The sequence below is a fragment of the Nicotiana tabacum genome, chromosome 11, assembly GCF_000715075.1.
Source record: "Nicotiana tabacum cultivar K326 chromosome 11, ASM71507v2, whole genome shotgun sequence".
NCBI classification, from domain to species: Eukaryota; Viridiplantae; Streptophyta; class Magnoliopsida; order Solanales; family Solanaceae; genus Nicotiana; species Nicotiana tabacum.
The window spans coordinates 79,457,857-79,481,211 of NC_134090.1; positions in this window are offsets into that span (position 1 = coordinate 79,457,857).

Here is a 23,355-nt window from a genome sequence, read left to right on the forward strand (position 1 = left end):
ATCCATTCACCCATGAACTCAAATATATGATTTGTTTTGAAATTAGACCTCAAATCGAGGTCCAAATCCCCAAAATTCGAAAATCCTAAGTTCTACCCAACACACCCAATTTTTCCCATGAAAACCCTTGATTTTGAGTTGAAATCATGTGAAAAGATGTTATAGATTAAAGAAAACGAGTTAGAAATGACTTACAATCGATTTGGAAGAGTAGTTGTCTTTGAAAAATCGCCCAAAGATGTTTTAGGTTTGAAAGAGTTTGAAAAATGAGAAATTTTTGGCCAAGTTATGATTTAGCAAGTTGCAGATGTCACAATTGCGATTAGGGTTCGCAATTGCGAGGAAAGGTCGCATTTGCGAACAAGGCCCGCCAACCCAGTCTTCGTAAATGCGAATGGGTGTTCGCAAATGCGAGCTCGCAATTGCGAAGCCTGCAGACCTGCAACACACAATAGTTTTTCCTAAGTTCAAAACACTTCGTGTCTATCCAAAACTCACTCGACCCCTCGGGGCTCCAAACCAAACATGCACGCAAGTCCAACAATATTATACAGACTTGTTCGTGCGATCAAATCATCAAAATAAAGTCAATCACTATGAATTTAGCACCAAAATCAAAGAAAAATCTCATGAACTCTTAAGTTCCATTTTTAACAATCGATGGTCTGATTCACGTCATATCAAGTCCGTTTCTTACTAAATTTTATAGGCTCAACTAAAATACCATATAAGACCTGTACCGGGCTCCGCAACCAAAATACGGGCCTGATACCATCAAATTTCCAAAAACTCTTAAAATTTCAGTTAAACGATTTTCTTCAAAAATTCATTTCTCGGGATTGGGGATCTTGGAATTCGATTTTGGGCATACGCCCAAGTCCCATATTTTTCTACGGACCCTCCGGGACCATCAAATCACGAGTCTGGGTCCTTTTACCCAAAATGTTGACCGAAGTCAACTTATATTCATTTTAAAAGCAACATTTATCATTTTTCATAGATTTTCACATAATGGCTTTCCGGATACATGCCAGGACTGCGCACACAAATTGAGGTGAGACAAAAAGAAGGTTTTAAAACCTCGAAACACAGAATTTATTTTTAAAATAAGTAATAACCTTTTGGGTCATCACAACCTACTTTGCATGTTAGTTGTCATTACGATCTTTGGTGGAATTTTAGTTCATGACACTTGGACTTAAAAGGCCCTCAACCCACTTTTCCCATTGCTATAACAAATTAACTTTACATTTTTGTCCTCTTCGTACAAATTAATTCCAATGTGGCAAAATGGAGCAAATGTTGCATATAAAACCCCAATCATAATCTAGTACATAAGTTGGTTGAATAGGAACAATTCTTGTTTTATATGTGCTAATCTCTTCTATCTTATGATAATTATAGTCCCTTTTTTTTCTAGCAAATAGTACAGGGAGCTATGTTTCTGTTGTTAAATAGAATGCCATTTTATAAAGCAAATGCAAAACTTTACGTAATTAAGCTTTCAGACAATCAATGCTAGAGAGAAAAACTAGTGGATTAACTCTCTATGACCACTAAACGTGTCGTAAATATTCTTTTTTCTTTCTGTAGGAAATTTTGAGTCCACTAATAAAAGGTGCTTTAAGGCCCAATAGGGTTATTAGTTAATTCTAGTATTCTCTATATAAGTACACTTATAATGTACAATAAAATAAACTCTCTGCAGTACTTTTCCACACACTCCCCCCCCCCAATCCAACCTTGGGTTTAGGCTGTGGTATAGGAGGTTGCTTCGTCATGTGACAACTACCACCGAACGGTAATTCCAGTCGTGGTTCCTCTGTTCCTTCTGCTTCTGCTACGCGGACAAGCAAGTTCTTGTTTTACAATTTACGCGCTATCTAATGTGTTTAGTTTATCGCGTTTCTTCATTGGTATCAGAGCAGACTAATTTTCTAATCCGAAAAATATAGAGAAGTTACAAATTCTGTTCTACTATTGAACGTGTCTATATTTTTGTGCAACTGGGATAGGATATTTTTTGTTTCATTTTGAAATTAGTTTTCATATCTGAAAAAGAAATTATATTACTCAATTTCTTTTTATTCTGTAATTAATTTAGTATACTCATTTGAAATAAGTTTTAAATGAGGTATCAACCAAATATGAAATTTTATGTATATCCGTTTTTTTGTCGAAACGAACAAGGGAATAAAAGAATTTTTTTTGGTTTTTTTCCGCCGCTTGAGTTTCTCCATTATTACTGATGTTTGCTGCCAAAAATAGTTAGTCCATTTTTTTCACTAGTCACAATTTGACAAGAAGAAGGTGTGAAAAGCAAAGCCCTTTTTTCTGTTTTCCTTCTCTGGCGAAAAATTTAATTATAAAAAAAATTGAAGAAGAAATCATGGAGCTCGGTGCTCCATGGATACGGTAGCAAAGAGAAATAGGTCTTTCTTCTGAAAGATGGGAAGACTGGTGCAATAAGAAAAAAGAGAAGAGAAACTAAGTTTTTTTTTAAAATTCAAAATGATTTTTAATTATGCTCTCATGGCAATGCAGAGGCGGCTGAGAAAAAAAAAGGAAGAAACTTAGGGTTTCTCCCTTAATATTTGATTTAATAATTTGAAGAAAAAAAATATTGGTGACTGCCATTTTACAGAAGCTAGGGCTTCTTCTTCTTACTGGGCTAAAGGCGCACTTATAGTCTTTTTAAAAGGAAAAAGAGTATACTTATTTAAGTGGGATTTAGAAGCCACTAGACCCATTTCTTTAAATGCTGGTGGCAATAAGAGTTTGGGCTAAAGGCCCATATTAGAAAAATGTTATGTATGTTTTTGTTTTGGGCTAATGGCTTAATAATATGGATGATTTTTTTTAAAAGAAAAACTAGTTTTTCTATTATATTAAAATCATATGGACTTAATTTTCAGAATATAAATTTAGTATTTTTATTCTTTTATGAAATCTATAATTATTTTATTATCTCAATTGCTTGAAATGTTAATTAGTTTAACATTAAATTTGCTTGTTAATTTATTTAACATGCTTGAAATATTAATTTGTTTAACATTAAATTTATATGTTAGTTTTTTTAACATTATATTTATTTGTTAATTTGTTTAACATTAAATTTATTTGTTAATTCATTTAACATGCTTTAAAATGCTAATTTATATAGCATTACATTTATTTGTTAATTAGTTTAACAAGATTAAAATGTTAATTTTGTTTAACATTATATTTATTTATTAATTTATTTAATATGCTTGAAATGATAATTTATTTAACTTGTTTGGAATGTTAATTTTTTTTAATATTACTTTTGTTAATTAGTTTAACACATGCTTAATTAGTTTAACACATCTTTATATTAATTTGTTGAGCATGATATAAATATTAATTAGTTTAATAGTAATACTTGTTAATTTGATTAACATGTTTATTATGTTAATAAGTTTAACATTAAAATAAATTTGATGTATATTTGAATAACATGTAATAAATGTTAATTAGTTTGACATTAGTTTTATCTGCATGCTAATATAAGTTATTTGTTGACTTATTATCCAAATGGGATTATAAAATCGTGTTAGATAATGATGCTGTCATAAACATGATTAAGAAGCTTAGCTAGATAATTGAATAGGTTAATTTTCATAAAATTTTAATTATTGGATGATGATTGGGAACATAGTGAACTCTCGACTTCATAATTAATATATATATTTATTAACTTAATTAATTGATGCTTAGTGTCATAATATGTATGTATGTTGAATATAGTGCCTTACTTTATTTTTTATTTTTATATGATCCTCATGATTTTTTTTAACTTGTTAAAGAATGACTACTGCGTCAAAAAATATTATTGATGAGCTCAACAAAGGGTTGAAACTCAATGGCGATAATTATGAAACCTGGAGCTTGAAAGTCCAGTATATGCTAGAGGAGCAAAAGGCTCTGGAGGCCATTAACAATGTCATGAATGAGCCTGAGGAAAGCAACAGTACTCAAGATAGGCGAGAGCGTGAAGTTTATGACAGTTGAAAGAAAAAGAACTTCATTGCTCGCATTACATTGTTGAGCACCTTGGATGATGACATTCTAAAGGAGTTTAAGGATCACCAAAGAGCTATGGATCTTTGGAATGATTTGAGGAAAGGGTTTGGTACCTGTTACACTACAAGACTGGGATCCTTAATGATCAAATTGATTCATATAAGAAACGTCTTGAACATTCAATGAAAACACATTTGAGGCAAATGACAAATATGATTGTGGAGTTGAAAGATGCAAGCTATGTGTTGACTGATAAACAACAAATCCAAGTTGTCATACGCTCTTTACCTAGTTCTTGGAATCATATGAAAATGCATTTGATCCATAATGAGCGAATCACAACTCTAGAAGATGTCTGAAGGCATCTTAAGTTAGAGGAGGAACGACTTGAGGCTGCAAAGCCAATAGCTGAGTTGCACATGGCAACAACCTCCAAAATCAAGATGATTCAACGAAAAGGAACTGGGGAAAGAAAAGAGAGTTACCTCAAGCTCAGCCAGCTCAGCCTGATAAAAGGGTAAAGACTGAAAAAGGCAAGAACAGACGTCCCAAAAGTGTAAAATTTGCTAAAGTGAAATATTATAATTGTAACAAAAAGGGTCACTATGCCAGAGATTGCTCTTAGCCTCCTAGAAAGGTATTTCACGATGCTCGAATTAGTGAACTTTGTATTTCTAGTTCTATTTTTCTATCTAAATCTAATCCTTTATGGATCGTAGACTCAGGAGCAATGGATCACATAGCCTGGGGATGCAATGCCTTTGTTGAATTTTGGTGAGTTTCACGTGGAACAAAGTGGATATATGTGGGAAACAATAATAAAGTTACTGTTTAATGTATCGGTACATGCAAGTTAGTCCTGCGTGGTTGTCGAGACCTAATCTACATGATGTTCTCTTTGCACCAACAATTTAGCGGAATGTTATTTCAGTTTTAGTTTTCTTAAGCTAGGATTTGACTTGTTTTGTCATGTCAATTCTATCAAGTTGATATTTGGTTCAACTTTATTTGGTTTTGGTCATCTGATCGGAGTTTTAATTATTATGGATTTGGATTATGATTCATTTAATAACAGTGCTAGTTTTTCTATATTTGTTTCTTCACATAAATATGATAGTGATGTAAACATATGGCATGCTAGACTTAGTCATATTGGCCAACAAAGAATGCAAATGTTAGAAAAATAAGGTTTGCTTTCTAACATTGAACATGTGGAATTGTCCACTTGTGAAAATTATCTAGCTGGAAAATTTGCAAGAAAATCTTTTGGTCAGGCGACTAGAGCTGAATATCCTTTGCAATTAGTCCATTTGGATATCTGTGGGCCTATGAATGTTAGGGCTAGGCATGGAGCAATTTATATCATCATATTTATTGATGACTTTACCCGTTTAAGCTATGTCTATTTAATTTTCCGCAAATCAGAAGCAATAAGTTGTTTCAAACGCTACATGAGCTTACTGGAACATCAATTAGACAAGAAGATAAAAGATCTTCGAACTAGTCGTAGTCGTGAATACTTATCAATGCAGTTTAATAATTTATGTGATGAAAAGAGAATATTTCATCAGTTGATTATCCCAAATACTCCACAACAAAATGATGTTGCAGAGAGAAGAAATAGAATGCTCCTAGAAATGATTAGGTCAATGATGACAAAAACTAATCTCCCAATTAGTTACTGGGGTGATGGGTTGCTTACTGCAACCTATGTATTTAACTGAGTGCATACAAAATTAGTTACCAGTACTCCATATGAGTTATGGACTAGAAGACGACCTAACTCGAGTGTATTAAGACCTTGGGGTTGTGCTGCCTATACACATGATTCCTCTCACAAATATGGCAAATTGGGTCCGAGGGAAAAGAAAAGCATCTTTATAAGATACTTTGAAACCTCAAAAAGTTATGTGTTTATAGGTCAGCAAGATAGTGGGAGTGTAATTGAGTTTGAATCACGAGATTTCATATTCTTAGAGGATGAGTTCCCTAAGAAGGGAGAGGTACTTCAAGACCTAACCTTATTTGAGAAAATGGATCACAAAGTACAAGGATCACTTCATTCGAGTCGAAGAATTTTAGCAGATGATGAATTAGTTTCTCATCAAAGACCTCCTTCCTCATCAGTTGCGAATGAAAGTAATCCTTCTACATTTAGTGAAAATGATCAAATGGATCTTGTTTCAAGTGGGATTGAGATTGTCATGGATCTTGTTCCAAGTGGGAGAAAGATGAATGTCCTTGATCCGAGTGGGAGCAACATTGATCCAAATGGGAAGAATGATGAATCAGAAATATAACGTGGTTCATGTAAAAAGATTCTTCACCGACGATTTGATGTTGAAGGCGACAAACTATTTATGATTCTCCTACAAGAAGAAAATGATCCTACAAAGTAAAAGAGTCTCTCTTATGCCCTTCTAACGATAAATGGACAAAATCAATGGAAGATGAATCGGAATATGTGAGAGTCAACAAAGTTTGGGAACTAGTTGACCTCCTTGAAGGATACAAAGCAATTGGGAGTAAATGGGTTCTCAAAATTTAGCTCAAGGTTGATGGCACAGTTGAGAGATATAAGGCTCTATTGGTGCCGAAAGGGTATACACAGCAAAAAGGAATAGATGACGAAGAGGCTTTCTCGCCAGATGTACGATTTACCTCTGTTCTCCTGGTTCTAGATATTGTTGCAAGCTTGGATCTTGAATTACATCAAATGGATGTAAATATTGCCTTTCTCAATGGAGAACTAGATGAAGAAATCTATATGGAATATCCTGAGTGTTTCATTGAAAATGGCCACGAACAAAAGTTTGTAGACTTTTGAAGTCTATTTATGGCCTCAAACAATCTTCAAGGCAGTGGCATATACACTTTCATAATATTGTTATATCTATAGTTTTACCATGATGTATGAAGACCATTGTGTTTATACAAAAAGATCAAGGAACAAGCTTGTGATTTTAACATTGTATGTAGATGACATACTTATAGCTGGAAATGATAAGGAGTTTATCACCGAGATAAAGACATGGTTGTCATCTCAATTTGAGATGAAAGATATGGATGAAGCTGCATATATTCTTGGAGTTAAGATTTCAAGAGATCGTCCAAAGAAACTATTGTATCTCTCACAAGAGAATTATATTAGAAAAGTTCTTAAATGATTCAATATGAAAAATAGTAGACCACTTGATACTCTTATCAATAAAGGTCATACCTTGGGAAGTCAGATGTGTCCTAAGACTCCTAAAGGTATAGAAAGAATGATCTGAGTTCCTTATAGGAGCACAATCATAAGTCTAATGTATATTATGATATGCATGTAATAACCTGGCCGGTCATTTTGAGAGTTAGAACCCCGATCCCCTATTAACTGTTTTCCCCATATCTATTTCTGCTATTGCGACTTGTCGTGAGGTTTCATTTTAGTTTTTGGAAGTGTTTGGGACACTTAGTCCCTAAATGGAGGTTTAAACCTTAGGATTTGGATCGTAGTCGGAACTGAGTGAAGATGACTCCATAATGAAGTTTTGTTGATTCCGTTAGCTTTGTTGGATGATTTTGGGGTTGGGGGTGTGTCTGGATTGTGTTTTGGTTTTCCGTAGCTTATTTAAGCTTGAAATAGCGAAAGTCGAATTTTTTGGAGTTTGGGCCGGTAGTGAAAATTTTGATATCGGGGTCAGATTCTGATTCCGAAAGTTGGAGTAGGTCCATAGTGCTGATTATGACTTGTGTGCAAAATTTGGGGTAAATCGGACGTGGTTTGGTTAGTTTCGGCATCAGTTGTCGAATTTGGAAGTTTTAAGTTCTTTAAGTTTGATTTGGAGGGAGATTCGTGATTTTAGCATTGTTGGATGTGATTTGAGGACTCGACTAAGTTCGTATGGTGATTTAGAATTGGTTGGTATGTTTGGTTGAGGTCCCTGGGGCCTCGGGTGTGTTTCAGATGCTTAACGGGTCGAAATTTGGACTTAGGCCATTGCTGAAGTTATAGACATCTGATATTTTCGCACCTGCGGTGGGGAGACCGCAGGTGCGGCTCGCAAATGCGGAGAATCAAGTGCAGAAGTGGAATGGGACAGCCCAGGCTGGGATCGCAGGTGCGAGGAGAATTTACCATCTGCGGTCATGGTGTACGCAAAAGCGGTCTAGGACTGTAGAAGCGGGAGACTTTCCGCAGGTGTGCACGCACAGGTGCGACCTTCTTATCACAGATGCAGCCCTTGAGGACTTAAGTGATTTTCGCACCTGTGATGGAATTCCCGCAGGTGCGGTTGTGGGCTCACGGAAGCGAGTTCGCTAGAAGAAAAAGGGAAAATTGAGGGTTTGATTCATTTAACCATTTTTGGACTTGGGAGCTCGAAAATTAGCGATTCTTTGATGAATTTCTAGAGAGAGCTTTGGGGTAACGATTCCTTACTCGATTGTGGTTATACTTCATTAATCTACTGTTGTTTTCTTCATTTAATCAAGGAATTTGAATGAGAAAGTTGGGAAAATTGGGAGGAAAGTTCCCCAACCGGATTTCTGAGTTTTGAGTGGGATTTAGACGTCGGATTTGGATAATTTGGTACGAGTGAACTCGTGAGTGAATGGGTGTTCATACTTGGTAACTTTTACCCGATTCCGAGATGTGGGCCCGGGGAGGCTTTTTGGGCGATTTTCCAATTTCTTGCCTTAGCTTTGATTTTATTAGTTAAATTAGTTTCTTGTAGCCATATTTATGTTATGTAATTGATTTTTCTAGATTTGGGCCATCCGGAGCTGGATATTCATGGAAAAAGCATTGTGACCGATTGATTTGAGCTTGGCTCGAGGTAAGTGGCTTGCCTAACCTTATGTGGGGGAACTCTCCTTACGATTTAGTACTGTTTTGATATGTGAGGGCCGTGTACATGAGGTGACGAGTACGCACACGGGCCATTTGTTGTAACACTTCATTTTTCACTAAGTCATAACATATTTTTCATTATTTAAACTACACTAGCATATGCAACTATCCTGTTTAAAATAGAATAGCATGTCTACGTGTTTTAACTGCCTATTTGAACTTTGTGCAGCATGTTTAGTGAAATTTCTTGCTTTACTTGACTTGCACTTAGTCTAATCTGTAGGTTCTCTTGCTGTAACTATTATTCTTGTTGGTTATGCTGCATATTTACTTTGGAACTACGGAACGGTATTCCGGGAGATCCCCATATATTGCATCTTTACTTTGGGGCTACAGAACGGTATTCTAGAAGATCCCCCTATTCTGCATATTTACTTTGGGACTATGGAACGGTATTTTGGGAGATCCCCATGTTCTGCATATTTACTTTGGGACTATAGAATGGTATTCCGGGAGATCCCCCCTGCACATTTACATTTGGGACTACGAGATGGTATCTCGGGAGGTCCCATGTTGTTATCATTGTGTTATACGCTATTTTCTTTCATTGATTCTATCCCTGTTAGATTTTCATATTTATTTTTACTGTGGTATTTCATTTTGTCTTATTTCATTATATTTATACTAGTAGGGCCATGACCTGATCTCGTCACTACCCGACTGAGGTCAGGCTTGGCACTTACTAGGTATTGTTGGGGAGTACTCACGCCCTTTCCTGCACATATTTTTCGTATGCAGATCCAGGTTCATCTTACCAGCCTCATTAGTAGTTACAGTCGTTGCTGCTTATTGGAGACTTCAAGGTACATCTGCCCGCACCCGCAGATCCACAGAGTCCCTCTCTATCCCCCTATGTTCATTTTCCCTCTTTCTGTAGAAATGATGTATAGAACAGTTAAGACTTCTTAGTAGCTTATGGCTTACGGTATTACGGGTTTTGGGAATTGTTTTGGTGCATTTCAGAGGTGACAATTGTATATGTCGAGTGGCATTCAATGGCTTACTAGATATTTGTTACTGTTAGTAGTTAATGTTCATGCTTTTGTTTTATTTCTGCAAAGTGTTAGTCTTACCTAGTCGTAGAGACTAGGTGCCATCATGACGGTTCACGGAGGGAGAGATTGGGTCATGATAAGTTGGTATCATAGCTCTATGTTCATAGGAGTCGTGAATCACAAGCCGGTTTATTAGAGTCTCGCGGATCGATACAGAGGCGTCTGTACTTATCTTCGGGAGGCTATAGAACTGTTAGAAAAATTCCACTTCATTTGATTCCTTATCGTGCAAGAATATTGACTTCAAAATTCTAAATTTATGTCTTATATTTTCCCACATATGGTGGGGACACGTGCTACTGGAGATGACCAGGAACCCGCGCCCCCTACTAGAGCCGCCCGAGGTTCCGGCCTGGGTAAAGGCCGAGGACGCACACGCGGTGCAGCTAGAGCACCCGAGCGAGCTGCTACAGAGGAGCCACCGGTAGCTCCAGTCAGAGAACATGCACCTGATACGCCTAGTGCTACTACTACTCCAGCTATTCAGGAGACCCTTGCATAGTTCATAAGCATGTAAAACACTCTAGCTTAGGCAGGGTTGATTCCCCTTCCTCCAGCCACATCTCAGGCTGGGGGAGGAGCAAAAACTCCCACCACCCGCACTCCCGATCAGTGGGTTCAGGTTGATCATATTCTAGATGTTATATCGATACTATCTGTAGCCTCAGCTCATCCTGAGGGTAGGGCAGCAGTTTCAGAGGAGGAGGAGCGTAGGCTCGAGAGGTACAAGAAGTACGACCCTTCTACATTCAATTGTCTAGCATCAGAGGATGCTTAGGGATTTCTGGAGGAGTGCCAGCGTATCCTCCATACTATGGGTATAACAGAGTTGAGTGGGGTTTCTTTCACTATTTTTCAGCTTTGATGAGCAGCCTATCAGTGGTGGTGTACTTATGAGTTGGACAGTCTAGCTGAGGCAGCTTCCCTTACATGGACTCAGTTCTCGGACATATATTTGAGAGAGTATGTCCCTCAGAGCCTCAGGGACGCATGGCGCGTGGAGTCTGAACAGTTGCATCCAGGGTGCTATGACTGTTTCAAAGTAGGTAGTCCGTTTCAGTAACTTTACTGGACATGCACCGACCTTGGTTTCTACATCTCGAGAGAGGGTCCTTCAGTTTATTGAGGGACTCCTTACCAACATCAGGACTAGCATGGCCCGGGAGTTAGAGATGGATATCTCATACCAGCAGATAGTGAGTATTGCTAGGAGTATAGAGGGCATGGTTGCTCAGGATAGGGAGGAGAGAGAGGCCAAGAGGTTTCGAGAGTCGGGCCATTATTTTGGTGCCCTTTCCCCAACTACAGTTCGTCATGGTAGGAGTTATGTAAGTCACCCCGTTCATTCAGCTCCTACAGCTGCCAGTGGTATTCCAGCTCATCCTAGATCCCAGGAGCCTAAGTATGCACCTCCAGTATCTAGTGTGTGCCTCCAATACGAGGTGCTATCAGCGGTCAGTCCAACAGATTTGGCCCGAGCCAGTCACGGCTGCCACATCCTCCTAGAGCTTGTTTTGAGTGTGGCAATACTCGTCATATGGTAAGGGATTGCCCCAGACTTAGGAGGGTTGCACCTCCATAGACTTCTTAGTCACAACGTGCTCTACCAGGTCCTCAAGCTATGATTACAGCACCAGTTGCCACCCCACCTGCTCAGCCAACTCGAGGTGGAGGTAGAGGTCACCCTAGAGGGGAAGGCCAGGCCATATACTATGCCCTTCCTGCTCGTACAGAGGCTGTTGCTTCCGATTCTGTCATTACAGGTATTGTTCCAATCTATCATAGAGATGCATTGGTTCTATTCGATCCAGGCTTCACTTATTCTTATGTGTCATCTTATTTTTCCCCGTATTTAGGCGTATCCTTGGATTCTTTGAGTTACTCTATTTATGTGTCTACTCCTATGGGAGATTCTCTTATTGTGGACCGTGTATATCGATCATGTTTGATTACTCTTATTGGTTTTGAGACCAGAGCCAATTTATTATTGCTCAGCATGGTAAATTTTGATATTATCTTGGGCATGGACTGGTTGTCGCCCCATTATGCTATTCTTGATTGTCACGCCAAGACCTGACGCTAGCTATGTCAGGCTTACTGTGATTAGATTGGAGTATACCTTCGATTACACCCCTAGAATGGTTATTACATTTCTTAAAGCTCAACGAATGGTTGAGAAGGGGTGTGACGCCTATCCGGCCTATGTGAGAGATGTCATCATTGATACCTTACATTTGATTCAGTCCCAGTAGTGAGGGATTTCCTTAATATGTTTCCAGCTGATCTTTCGGGCATGCCACCTGTAAGCACGTGATTTTTTGCTTTACGAGCAATCGCTCCAAAAGAAAATAAAAATAGTGACAAATGATTTCGCTGTACAATTTTTCGATCTTTCCGTGACATGTGTTGTTAGTCGTTTGTGAGTCTGTCCATTTTGCATCTAGTCCTTATCAAACAAAAATACAAAAAAATATATGTGGCGTTAAGAGAAAATTCAAAAAAAAATATAAATATACGCGCATCGTCCGTTTTAGGTTGTGATTTAACTTACTTGGTATGCTAATTATGTTGAAATGCCATATTGTTATTTGTTTTAATTTCATTTGTTTTATTAATTATTTTTATTTTTATTTTAATTTTTTTTTAAATTGGAAAACAAAAGAAGTTGAAATCAGTTGGGCCCAAAAAATAAGACAAAAACAGACCCAAACCAACGATCTGACCCGGTCCAAACCCAGCCTGCCCAGGCACGGACTCAAACGACGTCGTATCGGCGTCCCCATTTGAAGCCGTTGATCTGATTCAAAGGAACGGTCCAGATCAGGTTGTCCAACTCACCTCAACGACGCCGTTTCAGGCAAGTTGAATCTGAGCCGTCCAACCTCATTGATCCAACGGTCCCTGGTTCCCTCATGACCCGACCTATTTAGCCGGTTTAACCCAACCCCTCACCTAAACCAAAACGACCCCGTTCCCATACCAAACGACCCCGTCCTGTTACCCACCAATAGATCTAAGCCGTTCAGATCACTTGATCTAACGGCTCCAATCTCTCTTCCCCTTCCATATATAAACTTGACCCTTTACCCCGCACCCCCTATCCGAACCCCCCCCCTTTCAGTCATCTCCTTCCCCGAACCCTGAAACCCCCAAACCCTAACGCCGCCCTGGTTTCCTTTCAACCAAAAACCCGGCGGCACGAACGCCGGTGACCACCCCCTTCACACCCCTAAAGCATCCAACCACCCTGAACACGAATCCACTAACCACGAACCTCGAATCACTTTCGTTCGTCTCGAATCTTCATTTGAAGATTTGAGTCGAACCCGAATCTATGCCAAATCATCCCATCTTCATACCAGACACTCCCCTGACCTTCCTCGTGACCAAACCAAACTTGGTTTGGTCCGAATCTACCCACAACTCCCAAAAATCCAGATCTGGAAATCCAGACTTTAGAACACATGCACTTGGGGAATCCGGCCGGTTTGGACATAGGTTTGAGGTCTAATAGACCTTAATCAAGGTGTTCTCATGTGAGAACACCCTGATTAAAGTTTGTTCGGCCTCAAAAGTTCGAAGTCGAGTTTGATTTGAGTCCGTTTGATTTCAAACTTTTTCAGTAAGTTTCCTTTTCTCTTTGTTTGGTTCTAATTAAGTTGTCAGCATATTTCTTTGTGTTTGTTTGTTATTTTGTTATTTTTCATTCGGATTTCTTCCATCTCTGTTAAAGGCCTTTTATTTGGCCAATTGTCTTCTGTTTGTGTTCTGAATATACCCTGTGATATACGTGTTCATCAATTAGATTAATCGTCAAGCGAGTTTAATTCATATAAGTTCCCAGTGTTTGAACAAATTTATCTGAGGTCATTCGGGACTCTATACGTGTTGTTTATATGAACGATTGATTGTTATATGTTACGATTAATATAGTCGAGTCGATATATGTCGTCAATTAGTTTCAATCGTTAATGGTAACAACTTGATTCGTATTGCTTATTTCTGCTGTGATCGTATTTGAGTCTCATTAGGAACTGAATTGTATTGCCTGTTGATTTTGTTCAAATTAAATTAAAAGAACATCTAGGGGAAAGGTTATAATGGCAGATTCAGATTTTGGTTTTTAAACACAATGCCATTTGGTTTGGACTGTGGGCAGCATGTGTATGGTTTGCTTTAAGGAATTAAAATAATCGGACAGCATGTGCTGTCAGATTATATTCCTACTGCCCATACTTTGTTTAAACAAACAAGTGATCAGTACACTTTAACAACCAAAAAGAGAGAGGGGCTGTCAGGGATTTCATGGGGGCTTGGTTATTTAAAACAAGTGAGTGGAAAAGCAACAGGGGGGGGGGGCAATTTTGAGTTGTAAAACAGACTGTAAAGTGTTAAGGTTAGGCTATAAAAGAGGAGACCATCCGTTAGAAAAGGGGGTTGATTTTTGAGTCTTGAGAGAGTCTATGAGTAAGAAAACTGGAAAAGGAAAAAAACAGGAATAAATTTCAGAACATTGTGGAGGAGTATTGCCTAGAAGAAACTGTGTAAGAATCCAGTTTGATCAGGTTGTCTTCGTGGCTTTGCTTTTTCTGTCGTTTGCCAAGTTTTCTTGTGGTCATTGGATTTCTGTTGCTGTTACATTCAACATTCTGGGCTGTTATTTCCTACTCTGTTTTACTGGGATTGTCCATTTGTTGTTCGACTCTTTGCTGAGCTTCATCATTATTGGCTGGTTGTTTGTTGCTGTGTTGTTGCTGTGAATCTGCTGATTGCTGTTGTTTGCTGTGTGCTACTCAGCCGACCCTTTTCCTTCTTCTTCTGTTCCTCTACATCAGGTACACAACCAAGGCACTATCAAATGTAATTAGAACATTGAGCATGAATGCAAAAGAAAGGAAAAAGACTTGAAGTTGATTTTCATATATATACTGTTATATTAGATATCATGTATTGTATGATAATTTTCATTCTTGTATTGACAATCGAAGCAGCCTATATGCCTAATGTATATTAATATAAGTTAGCTAAATGGTAGCTTACATATGTATGCTGATAGGTGATAATATGTTCAATGAGATATGTTGCATTTCAGATTCTAGTTTACTTTGCAGTATATGTTGATATGTATACCAAGTATGAACACTGTACATCCTGAATTAAGTTCTTCCTTTTTCGGATTGATGGTCTCATATAACTAGTAAACCACCTGTTAAGACAAAGAATACCAAACTTGCAATATCAACCCCGTAAAGGTCGAGTTCAGACCAAAACAGGCCTAGCCGGCCTGCTTCGAGCAAGCAGTGGCCCAGGTTTGGCCCATCACGCATGGGTCGAATTTGGGCCCATGACTACTTATTCGACTGACTGTGCGCGCAGCCTTGTTCCTGATTTTAGCATTTCCGAATTCTGTCATAAAATAATTTGCAAGCATTAATTAATTAGGATTATCTACTGCTTTCGATTGATAGAGACAAACACGACAAGAAACGTAGTTGCTATAGGATATCCTTTAAAAATAAGAATGAGATGAGCCTCGCCGAATAAAAACACAGATTGCGGGGCCCTCAGTAAATACTTGTTTTAAATTACTTAGAATTCAGGAGGGCCGCTTAGTGAATTCCGTGGCCTTTCCAAAAATAATAACGCGATAGTCTTTTTAGGCGCGTGTTTAATAATTTATTTTCTTAAGACTTAGGGTGTGCATTTCATGCGACCCAAATCCAAATCCCAAAACGTCAAGTAAGATATGTTCCGGATTGTGGGTGCATTTCATGTGACGCAATCCAAAGACATGTTTTAAGCGACGTTCACATTCCTAATAATGATAATTAATAAAGTGGTTAAAAGATAAAATTTGCACATGGTTCATAATTGTATTTAAAAATCAGAAAAATAAGCCGAATATAACAGCTGAGCGACCGTGCTAGAACCACGGAATTCGGGAATGCCTAACACCTTCTCCCGGGTTAACAGAATTCCTTATCCGGATTTCTGGTACGTAGACTGTAATATAGAGTCATTATTTTTTCCTCGATTCAGGATTAAAATTGGTGACTTGGGACACCCTAAATCTCGTAAGTGGCGACTCTGAAATAATTAAACCAATCCCGTTTCGATTGTCCTTTAATTGGAAAAAACTCCCCCTGCGTCCTCCCGGGCGCGGAAAAAGGAGGTGTGACAGCTCTGGCGACTCTGCTGGGGATATGGACCCAGAACCACTGGTTCAGGGTTAAGAATTCGAGCTTAAAATAATTGTTATTATTTGGCTTTATCTATTATCTGATTTTTACATGTTTGAGCCTAATGTGTTAAATGCTGCTTTTACCGCTTTGATATTATTTGAACTGTATATAAACTGTGCCGAAACCCCTATACTTTCTGAGTCTTCTAAATCATGAAGAAGGGCATACTTCGTATGACTTCTTTTCTGTATAGTGTCAAATCCCAATTTAGAACGAGGTTCGGATAAGTTGCTAAGCCGGTGAAGCTTCTGTATTCCCGGTACGCTGCCCCCCTCGGCTCGAGCTGTCCGCTCGGGTAAGCCAGGTCTAGAACAAACACCCAGGTTCTGAACCTAGTATAACAAAGCCACATGCCGGATCCCTAGTAGGAGCGTTTATTTGCATCACGTGCATTTGACTTAGGGGACTCAACACAGGGGTTGGGTCCGTCTAGGAATAGCAACCTGAAATAGAAAAGGGCCATCCTGATGCATCCTACTCACTGCTTGTGCATTTATTTGCTTCAAACATGCATGATGACCGGTTTTGAATGTTGGGAAAATTTTACAAAAAAAATTATATATATATATAAAAAAAAAAAAAAAAGGTCACCCTAATAAATGTCGGGTCCAACTCTTTTTCCATTTTTACCAAAAAAGATATACCATAAAGCATATATGTATATATGTATACACATGTATATAAATAATTTTTTTTTTGTTTTTGTCCAAAGATTTTGGTTAGAGGCAAAATAAAGGTTTTTGTTTTCACCTAAAAGGTCACCCTAATAAGTGTGCAGGATGAACACAGAGCAAAATGAACCATTCTCAGCCCTCAGCGAGGTCCCTCTACAACTCCACATGTGGTGGAATGACTTGGAAGCCGATAGCAAAGGGGTAATAGGAAGAATATTGGGAGGTTTTGTAAATTTGTTGGGTGTTGAGCCGAGGACAGATATTCTTGAAGCTCTAATACCATTTTGGGACCCCACCTGCAATGTATTCCGTTTTGCTGATTTCGAACTTTCACCGACACTTGAGGAAGTTGCCGGGTATGCGGGACTGAATGAGAAGTTAAGAGGGCAATATTTGCTTTCGCCAAGGCCAGTGTCCCCACATGCGTTTCTGGATCTACTAAGCATTAGTCGGAAGGTACAACATGACGATTTGTCGAGAGGGTGTTGTGATCTCCATTTCTTGTATCAGCGGTACGGGACCCCGCAGGGTTTCGAGGAACCGAACCTTGGGCTAACTCACGGCGGGAACAGAAACAAATGGGAAGCAAGACGTACTTTGGCTTTTATCACAGCATTCTTGGGAGTCATGGTCTGCCCAAGGAAGGACAAAAAGATAGAGATAGGTCTGGTAGGGATGGCCGACGTGGCAATCAAAAGAACCAATAGTACCGTGGTTCCTTTAATTTTGTCCGAAATCTACCGGGCTCTGACTATATGCCGAGAAGGAGGCAAGTTCTTCCAAGGTTGCAACCTGTTACTTCAGCTATGGATGCAGGAACACCTCCATCACCGAGTAGGATACATGAACCACGGGTTGACCGAGAGGAACTGTATCAGCGGATTCAAGGAGCGCATGACAGGCGCCAGATTTCCTGAAGGTGTCGAAGAATGGTTTACACGGTTAAGGTCAACAACATCTGACCAAATTGAATGGGCATTTGGTTGGTTGACTGATACTGAGGTTATCTACATGTCGGCTGAAGAATGTCATGTTCTCTTAATGGGGCTTCGCAGCATCCAGCCATATGCCCCTCATCGGGTATTACGACAACTGGGCAGGTTTCAAGTAGTCCCTAATGATGAAAATCTGAGCAAGCATGCCTTGGAATTAAGCCCGGGAGTCATATTCCCCGAGGGGAAGATTAGAAAACTGTGGCATGAATGTAGATTCTTGGAGCCCAAAACCATGGTACGAGAGCTAGCTAAAGGTGAGGTAGACCCAAAGTACGATGCTTGGTTCGAAAGAAGGTTTCAGACTCGGCAAAGACCTGCTAAAAGGGCCCACGTCCAACACTTCACCAATGATTCACAAGAGCAATGGGGATGGTTAAAAAGGGAGAAAGGTTACCGGGTCGAAATCGGGAAGCTAAAGCAACAAGTTGAAAGGCTTGTATTTGAGAACAATGTGCAAGTCGCCTCGGAGCAGGCTGAAAGAAACAAGTTAGCCCAAGAAAACCAAACCTTGAAGGCCCGCCTTCGCCAAGCCAGTAAGAGTAACGTTGACCGACAAAAGCGTCGCTCTGATGAAAGATTGATAGCAAGTTTGAGAAATCAGGTCATCCAAGGCCAAGAAGAATTAGAACAATCAAGAGCTTGCATAACAAGGATGAAGGTCAGAGGGGCAAAGTACGCAATGGCCCGGAAGCAGCATTTGCAACAGGTCATAAGGGATTATGAAATGAGCGTCAGAATATTAAGGGAAACGATCTCCACTCTACATGATCGGATCGTCAAACAAGCACGAGACGCCCAGGACGACAGAAGACAGTGCTATGATGCAATGGCCTGCATGGAAAGACAAATGGGGTTGTTTCAGGATCGAATTGCTGACGATGCTCAGGCACTGGGGTTAAAAAACCAACAAATCAGGCAGTTGCTCAGTGAAAGAGATGACATCCGAGCAAGGATTGATGAAATAGGGCATTACATCTACATGAAATGCTTGGCATGTGAGAAAACACCTCGGAAGACCCTCCTTGTTTCCATCATGGGCTGCGTCCGCCGGATTATGAGCGAGTTGAAGAACCTGCAAAGAGACCTTACACCTAGAGCCACGGAAAGGCCGAATGATGCCTCGCGGGCCCTTAAATTGGAGAATTAGTTTTGGTCGAGTCCTGTTTATTTGGCTTTGGTTGTTTTTCCATATGTTGTTTTCTTTTCATCAAACCAAGTTTAAAACCGTGGAGTCTGTACTTCTGCTATTTTTATTTTAAGTACTGTGTAATAGCAAATTTTGATAATGAAACTAAGTGACTCCAGAAGAATTACTGTGTCTTTGCTTTGAGGCAGAACTACGCCTGGTCTGATTCACGCGGGGACGTGATACGTAGGCAATCCCCATAAGATTCGACCGCTTTCAATAAATAAAAAAAAAAGAGAAAATGTAAATAGAATAAAACGCAGGGTTTCGCAAAATACTTTAAAGAGACGAATGAACAAACCGGGATGACGCATGTGGATTGAAGCAAAGCATGTAGAAACGGTTAACTGCTTAGGTGCATTGTATCCTCTATGTGTTATGATCAAATCTGTTAAGCTCTAACATTAACAAAGTTTGTTGTTGTCTGACATCAGACAGTTAGTTGTTAAAAGAATTCTGGCAACACATTCATACCAAACCAGATCCAAAGGACCGGTAGCAACAAGCATGACTACTTCAGAGAATAGTAATGAGGAAGAAAGGCCGATGAGCCAGTTGCTAAAAGAGGCAATGGAAAAGATTGAAAGGATGGGACTAGAGATGCATGCAATGCAGCTAGCCCTGGCCAAAACGCAAAAGAGCCCTGAGACAGTGGGACACGTGCCGGAGTACCCTCACTCTGGCCCTTCCACAAGCCGCCCAAATCCCCTCTATCATCAAGAAAGAAGCCCTCATGATTCCCAAGCTCCACCACCCCATCAACCTCTCCCAACACCCAATATTCCCATTTTTGTGGGACCTGCATCAGCCCCTTTGCAGCGAACGACCAGTGAGCCATTGTTTCAGGCTCACGATACACAATACTATCCCCCTGAGCCTACATTCCACGCACCGGAACCACAGGCTTACAATCCCCATTTGGAAATACCGGCAGAGGTTGAGAAGCCGGTTAAGGCCCCTGAACAGGATGAAGTGTTAAGAAAGTTCAAAAGCCTGGAGCAGTCCTTCAGGAACTTGCACGGGTTGGGCAATCAAGTCAGCGTGGCATACAAAGATCTGTGCCCTTTCCCAGATGTCCAACTCCCGGCTGGGTTCAAGATGCCCAAGTTTGATTTATATGAAGGGCACGGTGATCCCATGGCACATTTGCGGGGATTCTGTAGCAAAATGAGAGGGGCAGGAGGCAAGGATGAGCTTTTGATAGCTTATTTCGGCCAAAGTCTGAGCGGATCTGCACTGGAATGGTATACCAGGCAGGATTTCAGCAGGTGGTACACGTGGGATGACCTGGCGCAGGCTTTTGCAGGTCATTTCCAGTACAATCTGGAGATAGTTCCTGACCGTCTCACGTTACTGAGAACTGGGAAGAAACCCGGGGAAAGTTTTCGCGAGTTCGGGTTCCGCTGGAGAGAACAAGCAGCTAGGGTCGATCCTCCCATGAGAGAGGGAGAGATGGTAGACTACTTTTTGCAGACATTGGATCCAACCTACTTTGGTCACTTGGTGACAACGGTTGGAAAATCTTTCAACGAGGTGGTCAAAATAGGGGTCATGATAGAAGAAGGTTTGAGGTCGGACAAGATCTTAAACTATTCGGCACTTAAGGCCACAACCCAGGCTATTCAAAGCGGCACGGGAGGTGCGTTAAGAAGAAAGAAAGAAGAGGTTGCCACGATCGAGGCAGGCAGTTGGTCCAGGGCTGGCAGGCCACACTACAACCAACCCAGGCCTCACAGGTCAAACTACCCATACAACCCACCACAAAATTTCTATCCACCTCGAGAACCACATTGTTCCGTACACCAAGCCCAGGTATACACTCAGCCTCCGGTTCGCCCACAATGGCGCGCACCGGCTCCCCAGAACATATATGCACCACCACAAAACACTTGCCCTCCACCAAGGGCATATAGAAATCCTTCAGGGGCAGGTTTCCGGGGAAATCCAGATGCCAGAAATGACAGGTTGCGGAAGCAAAGAACCTTCACCGAACTGGGAGAAACCTACACCGCTGTGTTCCACAAGCTGCGGCAATTAGGTTTGGTTAGTCCTGTCCATACTCGGGAACCAAATCCCCCGCCTCAGAATTTGGATCGTTCAATCAGTTGTGAATACTGTTCAGGGATGCTCGGGCACGACACCGAGAAGTGCTGGAAGTTAAGGCATGCCATACAGGATCTTATTGACACCAATAAGATCGAGGTCCAGACACCGGAGGCTCCTAACATCAACCAAAACCCACTGCCAGCGCACCACGAAACTCACATGATTGAGTTGGTGTGTGAGGGAGGAGAATTAAGAAAACCCTCACAAACAGTGATGATGATCCAGGCTGCCCCAAAAGAAGTCTTAACCAGTGGAGGAGCAAATGTACAGTCGCAGGAAGAAGGCGTCAAGCCGGTAGTAATATGGGGGAAGAGCCCGTCCGTCATAGCAAGCAAACCCGAGCCAAGCAAGTTGGTAATACCAGGGATCCTGCCCACACCGGTAGTCATGTTGAAAGGGGTATGTGGAGAACGGGTGACCATAAAGCCGGTGGTCCAACTGCCAATGCTTGACAGCAGGGCTGTGCCCTGGAAATATGAAAAAGCAGTGGTGACGTACCAAGGAAAACAGGTGGAAGAAGTCAGTTGTGAAGCGCAAGGGCTGACTCGATCAGGTCGATGTTTTGCTCCGGTGGAGTTAAGGAAAACCAACCCAGTGGCAACCAAGAAGCCAGTGTCAGAAGAAGAGGCTGAAGACTTCCTGAGGAAGATGAAAGTGCAAGACTATTCTGTGGTTGAGCAGCTGAGAAAAACACCTGCCCAGATCTCACTATTGTCATTACTCCTCCATTCCGAGGAACATCGCCGGGCCCTGTTAAAGATATTGAACGAGGCCCATGTACCTAGTGAGATTTCTGTAAACCACCTGGAAACCATTGCCAGCAAGATTTTCGAGGTGAACAGGGTAACATTCTCAGATGATGACCTGCCGGTGGAAGGTACGGAGCATAACAAAGCTCTATACCTAGCTGTCAAATGTGAAGACTCGGTAGTAACTCGAGTATTGGTGGATAACGGCTCAAGCGCCAATATTTGTCCATTATCCACCCTGGACCAGTTAAAGATTGACCGTGGAAGAATCCGGGAGAATAGCATCTGTGTCCGAGGGTTTGACGGAAACGGAACAGCCACTGTGGGGGATGTTGTACTTGAACTAACCATTGGCCCGGTCCTGTTTACCATGGAATTCCAGGTATTGGACGCCACGGTATCTTACAACTTGCTGTTAGGACGACCCTGGATTCACGCAGCTAAAGCGGTGTCTTCCACCCTACATCAGACAGTGAAGTTCGAGTGGGAAAGACAAGAGGTCGTGTTGCACGGCGAGGATACAACATGCACCATGGGCGGAACCATTGTGCCTTTCATAGAGACCACTGATGACAAGGGTCCCTGGGTCTACCAGATTCTCGATACAGGGTCGGCCAACAAAATTTCTGAAGGAGAAATCATCCCGCACCCTAGGGTAGCTGCCGCAACAGTCATGATGATATCAGAAATGCTGGGTAATGGGTTTGTGCCGGGAAAAGGCCTGGGAGTTGAACTTCAAGGGATAGTCCAACCTGTCTCCCTTCCTAAGAATCTGGAAACTTTCGGGTTGGGGTTCAAACCAACCGCAGCAGACAGGAAGCAAGCGCGAAAAATGAAGAAGAGAGTCTGGTTTCTGCCTAAACCAGTGCCACGCCTCTCAAGGTCTTTTGTTAAAGCAAGCGCCAAGGGGTCAGCGATCCCAAAGATTCGAGGACCTTTGATCGGCATAAGTGAAGACCTGAATCAGAGTTTTGAGAGACTATTCGCGGATGTCAGTATGGTGGAAGCTGGAGAGGGTTCCAGCAGAGCAGAGATAAAATTTGTGGGGCCTGAGGCCAAGACCAACAATTGGACGGTTACTCCTCTTCCTGTCCGAGGGGAGTCTTGGTAGTAGGCTTTGATTAATGTTTTGTTTGTTTATTTGTTTGATCGGATTATTCAAGGGTGTAATCCAAATTTTACTTTCGTTTTGTAAAAGTGTGAACCCTTTTTATCCTGCAAATTTAATAAAGTTCTTTTCTTTTGTCCCATTTTAATTTCTTGTTTTGTTCTTTTTCTTTCTGAACAGTTCTCTTTTTACTGGTCCTAATGACATGGCATGCACATCGGATCTTCGACCTAGTCTAATAAATCAATTTGAATCTGACTCAATGATGCAAGAGGTCGTTTGTGATAATGAATCCGAAGGTG